The sequence below is a fragment of the Lotus japonicus genome, chromosome 1 (assembly GCF_012489685.1).
Source record: "Lotus japonicus ecotype B-129 chromosome 1, LjGifu_v1.2".
Lineage (NCBI taxonomy): Eukaryota > Viridiplantae > Streptophyta > Magnoliopsida > Fabales > Fabaceae > Lotus > Lotus japonicus.
This window is the reverse complement of record NC_080041.1, coordinates 15313462-15319600: the sequence shown is the minus strand read 5'-3', so window position 1 is coordinate 15319600 and position 6139 is coordinate 15313462. Positions and strand designations below refer to the sequence as shown.

Genomic DNA, 6139 nt, shown 5'->3' with positions numbered 1-6139 from the left:
CATTTCTTGGGAAAGTAGTTTGGTAAGGTCCTAGATATGCATGCAACTTATCACCAATGGAGAAGGGAATAAGTACCTGGGAATTCCAGATCCTAATCTTTTCTTCTTCATTGGGAGGTTCTGGAACAAAGGTCCTCCCTTCAACTTCAATGGGTTTTAAAAGAGAAACCGCAGACGGAACCTGAGAAGAGGATGTGGAAGTCATGGTGGTGGCCGGTGAACGGGAAGATGATGATGATGCAATGATGGTGATGGTGAAAGCTCGCGCAAACCGAAATGGCTCCGGTAGAGCTTTGGAATATCAAGGAGTTGCAGAGTTTGGAAATGGGTTTTTTCAGAGAGAAAAGCTGGAGGTTGAAGAAGAAGTGAAGTAGAAAGGTTTTTCCACCTATTTATAAGACTTAAGTCTGAGTAAGATGAGCGGTTGAGATTAGACCGGATGCCAAAACTTTGTTCAATGAAATTTAGTTTAATCCGTTTGAATTCTGAGTGGGGTATGGCAGTTTCTACTTTTTGGTTTCTCTTGAAGGACGTGTCTGACATGATTAGACATTTATGATAGTGGAGTGTGGAAGTTGCTAAAGGTTAAAAGAGACTTTTGTTTTGTCAGGAATGGAAAAGGAAAAAACTGACAGTTAGTGTTGGGTCGAAATCATGTGAGACGAAAATATCATTTTTCTGATCGAATAAATGATATTTTGGGGGGCATCTGTTGACTACACAATTTTATATAATTTCGACCTATGTTGCATAATTTCGACCTATGTAGTCGAAAGTAAGGAGACTCAAGAAAATTTACCAAGTGCTAAGTGACTTCGGTTGGAAAGTATTTTTCGAGATGTGAAGAATCCATTACGGGAGGCCGGTTGTTTTGAAGACAGTTCGCGAAAGACACGTAAGGAGCAAAACAGGACACGTGTAGGATGAAGACATATTCAGAAGACACTTGTAATGGTTTTATCAATTGACCGTTAGAAGTCAGTTACATTTTAAGTCTATAAATAGTAGGTTTGTAGAAAGAATAGAGGTTCGCAATCTTTACTCGAAAACTCTCAAGTGCTTACGATCGATCACAATGATTACAAGCCAAGTTAGAGTGAAAAAGTAGGGATTCGTGTAACACTTTGCATCTTATAGTTCATTATTATTATTCAGATTCAGAAAGTTTATTCATGTTTTTATCATTTAAGTCGAATTTATTCGTTTTGTTTCTAATTTGTTATTAAATTTCTTTAGTTTTGAGTGACTAAATTTAATTCATTTTCACCAAAGAACCCAAGAGGACTCGAATCCAGTCCCAGATTGATCCTTGGATTCTCTATTTGTTTTACCAAAATTTGGTGTAAACAGGTAGCAACTCCACTTTATCATATTTTGTCATTTATAAGCACACTACTTATATGGAGGTTATTGTGTTTGAGATATCTAGTGAGAGTATGCATTGTGTCCAATAGATAAGACTTATGTGTTGACATTTTCATGATCAGAAATAAAGTTATTCAACATTAAATTATTGTGGTTCACAATAATACAATGTACTAAAGAAATGATTTTGTTAAAGTAAAATATGACCAGTTAGAAATAGACATGTATAGATCATGTTGCATGTAAAATTTTCATGCTATACATCCTTCATTGATCTACGTCGTTTGATTGTGTTAGCATATGTGACCACGGTCGGGTTGGTCATGTTAAAATTTTAACGAAAACCTCTTTGATCTTATATTGATGCAATTAATGGATTAGATTGTGTGTACCTTATATTGATAATGTCAAGTTATTGAGCTCATAAAGTAGAACATATTTCTTAAGTTACATATGTGGGTCAGTAAGAGATTGTTGGAATAAAATTAAGCATCTAAGGTCACACATGTAATGTAATTATTAAAATGTGTAGCCATTATTTATCGAATAATATATAAAGTGATCTCATTTGGCATTAAGGTTTTAAGGGCTAAAGAGTATAATTGTCCTGGTAATAATTGTGTAGAGATAGAAGTGATATTTTTATTTTGTTGAGGGTCTAAATTAAAATTATCACAACTTAAGTCTAAAAGGGTCATGATCCCAAATTTTACTGTCATGAAAACATATGTTATCCCCGTTTCTAAGAACATTCAATAACTTCCAATATTGAGGGCTCATTTGGTACACCATTAGGCACGATGGTATAAACTTATACAACACATTATGGACTTATTCATTGTTTGGGGCTCACATTGTATAAGTTTATACATCATTCTCGTCTTATATATTAAAATGAAGGATTATTTAATCCATCCTATAGATAATGGATTAGGCATGGTAAGAGTGTGATGTATTAACTACTTGAATATATTTAATCAACTGCTACCACCATCACCCTTCACCACTACCACCACCACTACCGTCACTGTTGCGACTACCGCCAACACCGTCGCCGCCACTGCCACGACGCTCAACCATTGTCGCCAACGTTATCGCCATTACTACCATCACCACCACCGCCGCCACCACCACCACCACCACCACCACCGCTGCCACCACCACGCTCAACCATTGCCACCATCGGTGATATCGTCATCGTTATCTCCACTACTACAACCACCGCCGCCACCACCATTACCCTCCACCACTACCGCCATCGTCCCAAAGGTTAGCTCAAGTGGTAAGAGTTAGGGGACAGAAGGATTGGGTGGGATGAAGGGTGAATGGTTCAGGGTTCGAACCTTGAGGAGAGACTAATTTACTAACATTACTAACAACTAACATTTTCCTATAAAAAAATAAAAAAATAAACTACTTGAATATATTTAATCAACCGCCACCACCACCACCACCACTACCGCCACCACTATCGTCGCTACCACCACCACTGCCACCATCGTTGATACCTTCATGGTTATCGCCACTATTATCACTATCGTCGCTGCCACCACCCTCCACCACCATGGTCGTCACCTCCACCACTCTCCACCACCACCACCACTACCGTCACCGCCACCACCACTGTCGCCGCCACCACCACCACGCTCCATCACTGTCACTATCGTTGATACTGTCATTGTTATCGCTACTATCACCGCCGTCGCCACTACCACCACCACTGCCACTACCACCCTCCACCACCACTGTCGCCACCACCCTCCACCATTGCCGCCATCACGGCTACCGCCACTACTACCACCACCCGTCGTCGCCGCCACCATCATCACCTTCCACCACCATCACTACTGCCACCACTATCACCCTCCACCACCATTGTCGCCACCACCCTCCACCATTGCCACCATCACGGCTACCACCACTACTACCACCACACGTCGCCACCGCCACCATTATCACCTTCCAATACCACCATCACTACTCTTGTCGCCACCAAACTATACAGTGTATGATCAAATACTGCATTTTTTTAATTTTTTTTCGGGCCTCATTATATTAGCATAATATAATCAGGGTCTTATACTATCCCCCCATAACTTACAACTGTTCGATATTGTGAGGGCTCAGCTGCATCCAGGTAGGAGAGATTCATGGGTTTGGGATGAGGGGGAGAAAGGGCGGTATACTGTCAAAGGGGCTTATGCTTGGTTGAATGGGATTAATAACTCTTCGGTGGACGCTGATGACCCGGATTTAGTAGTGTTTTTAGGGTCATTTCTTTGTGGGTTTTGAGTCTTTTTGTTGAGTCTCATGTAGTGTTTCATGCATTCTCATGCATTTTTATCTTTTCTTTAGTCTTTATTTTGTTTTGGTAATTTAGTAGTTTTATAGGGAGTTTTCTTGCATTTTAGGTAAAGTTTAGGACTTGCATGGTTTTGTTGTGTTAAGTGAAGGACTTCTTGTGCTAATGAGCTCTTGGAGCTTCTAGAATCTTCCTTGTCTTGTTGGTTAGGTTTGGAGTGCAGAAACTGAAGGAGAAAGAAGGCCAAGAATCATGGAATTGATGAAGAACATAAAGAGGATTGAAAAGAGGAGTTTCAGAAGCCAAAAAGTCATTTTCAAGCGAGCTTGAGCGCCTAGGCGCTGGGGGATGGGCGCCTAGGCGCCAATTAGTCCAGAGAGCATGTTTTCTAAGTGCAATTGGCGCTCAGGCGCTCTGAATTGGCGCCTGAGCGCCCAGTCTCGACCGGTTAGCCTTTAAATAGGCTTTTTGCCATTTCTTTTGTAACTTTTGTCATTTTTATCATTTTGTTTCATAAGTTAGAAGAGAGAGCTTGAGTTCTGAAGCTTTAGGAGCTTTCCCTAGGTCTCATGTTCCAGGTTTCATCTTTATTTTCTAGCATGGATTTCATAGCCATGTTTGGCTAAACACCTTTTTGCTTTGGGTTCCTTGTAAGACTCTTGATGTTTTAATCTTATCTCCTTTTTCTTCACATGAATCCTCTGAGTAAACCCTTGAATTCCATATCTATGCTTTATGTTTCAAGTTAGATCATGAGCTAGCTTTATGCTTTTCTATAATATAATGGAAATTTGTTATAGATTAGGGACATGATATGGGATTACCTCTTCTATGCTTGCTACTAGGAATAGAGTAGGGGTTGGGGTTTGTTGGCCTGAATTGCATGCTTAGTGCCTTTAGCAAATGTTTAGGTTGTCAAGGAATTGAACCTATCTTTTGACTTTAGAGGATTGTCTATACAAGGCATTGATAGATGATTACATAGGCTATAACATCAAGGAGAGACTCGGAATTTTTGTGGGGAGAATAGGTTAATTTAAAACTGATTTAGTTAAGCAAGAACCCAAGGCAAGATCACCATTGTTATCACACACTTACATTTCTTAAGTTTGTCACTCAATCACTTGAACAATCAACCCTTAAAACTGAATTTTATTTGCTTTCCAACCGTGAACTCGAATCTTAAACTGAATTGCCACACCAATTCCTCGTGGTTCGATAATTTAAAACCGGGTGAATTCTGTACACTTGCGGATTAACCAACAAGTTTTTGGCGCCGTTGCCGGGGAATTGTTTGTGGTTTTTGGTTTAAGTTTTTAGTTTGTGGTTTTATTTTAAGTTTTAACTTGTCTAGAATTGGTGCTACTAATCTTTCTCTGTGAGTGTCATACGCAGGTTGCTTTCAAGAGAGGCGCCACCATGGGTGGCCGCATGACAGAGGAGGAGATGCAAGCCCACATTGAGGCAAGGATCCAAGAGGGTATCACCCTCCACTTACGTGAACAAGAAGTTGAGAATGCCAACCGAACTCTTCGGGAACTAACTTCGGGGTCCATGAGCTTTGACTACCCCGGAAGTATTGTCATTCCCGAAGGAGTGGGGAACTTTGAATTAAGACCAGCATTCATCAACATGGTGAGCCAAAACCAATATGGTGGAGGTTCCTCGGAAGATCCTCATGCTCATATGGAGAAGTTCATCCGGAATTGCAACACTTATCGGGTGGTGAATGTTTCTTCAGAGGCAATCCGGTTGAGCCTTTTCCCCTTCTCTTTGAAGGACGCAGCAGAGGATTGGCTGAACTCACAACCCCAAGGGAGTCTCACTACTTGGGAAGACCTTGCAGAAAAATTCACAACGAGGTTCTTCCCAAGGTCCCTCTTGAGGAAATTGAAAAATGACATCATGACGTTCACACAATCCTCAGATGAAAATCTTTATGAGGCTTGGGAGCATTTCAAGAAGCTTTTGAGGAAATGTCCTCAACACAATCTCACCCAAGCTGAATGTGTGGCGAAGTTCTATGATGGGTTACTATATTCATCACGGTTTGGCTTGGACGCGGCTTCAAGTGGGGAGTTCGATGCTCTTCCCCCACAAGCGGGGTATGATTTGATAGAAAAAATGGCGATGAGAGCCATGAACTCCGAGAATGAACGCCAAATCCGAAGAAGTTCTTTTGAAGCAGAAACTTATGACAAGCTCATAGCCTCCAACAAGCAACTCTCCGAGGAAGTTGCGGAAATGCGGAAACATATTCAAGATGCTAAGTCCATTGGAGCGAGAGTAACTAGTTTGGAGTGCAAATTTTGTGGTGAATCTCATGATAGTGACCAGTGTACTGTCAATGATGATGGTGGCAAGGTCAGAACTTTGACTCAAGGAGGAAAAGCTCCAACCTCAGAACAAGGGCTTCTTGTCCAGCCGCAAATTGTTGTAAAGACGGTTGGCAAGAGGAGTCTTGAGGAGCTG

At 41.1% G+C, this 6139-nt stretch overlaps 1 non-coding gene across 1 annotated transcript; it reads right to left on the bottom strand.

The window, feature by feature from the left end:
- Positions 1–5554: 5554 nt before the first annotated feature.
- Positions 5555–5661, bottom strand: LOC130734851 (small nucleolar RNA R71). Its single transcript, XR_009018190.1, has one exon. It is a non-coding gene; the product is annotated as a small nucleolar RNA R71 (small nucleolar RNA).
- Between the last annotated feature and the right edge of the window lie 478 nt (positions 5662–6139).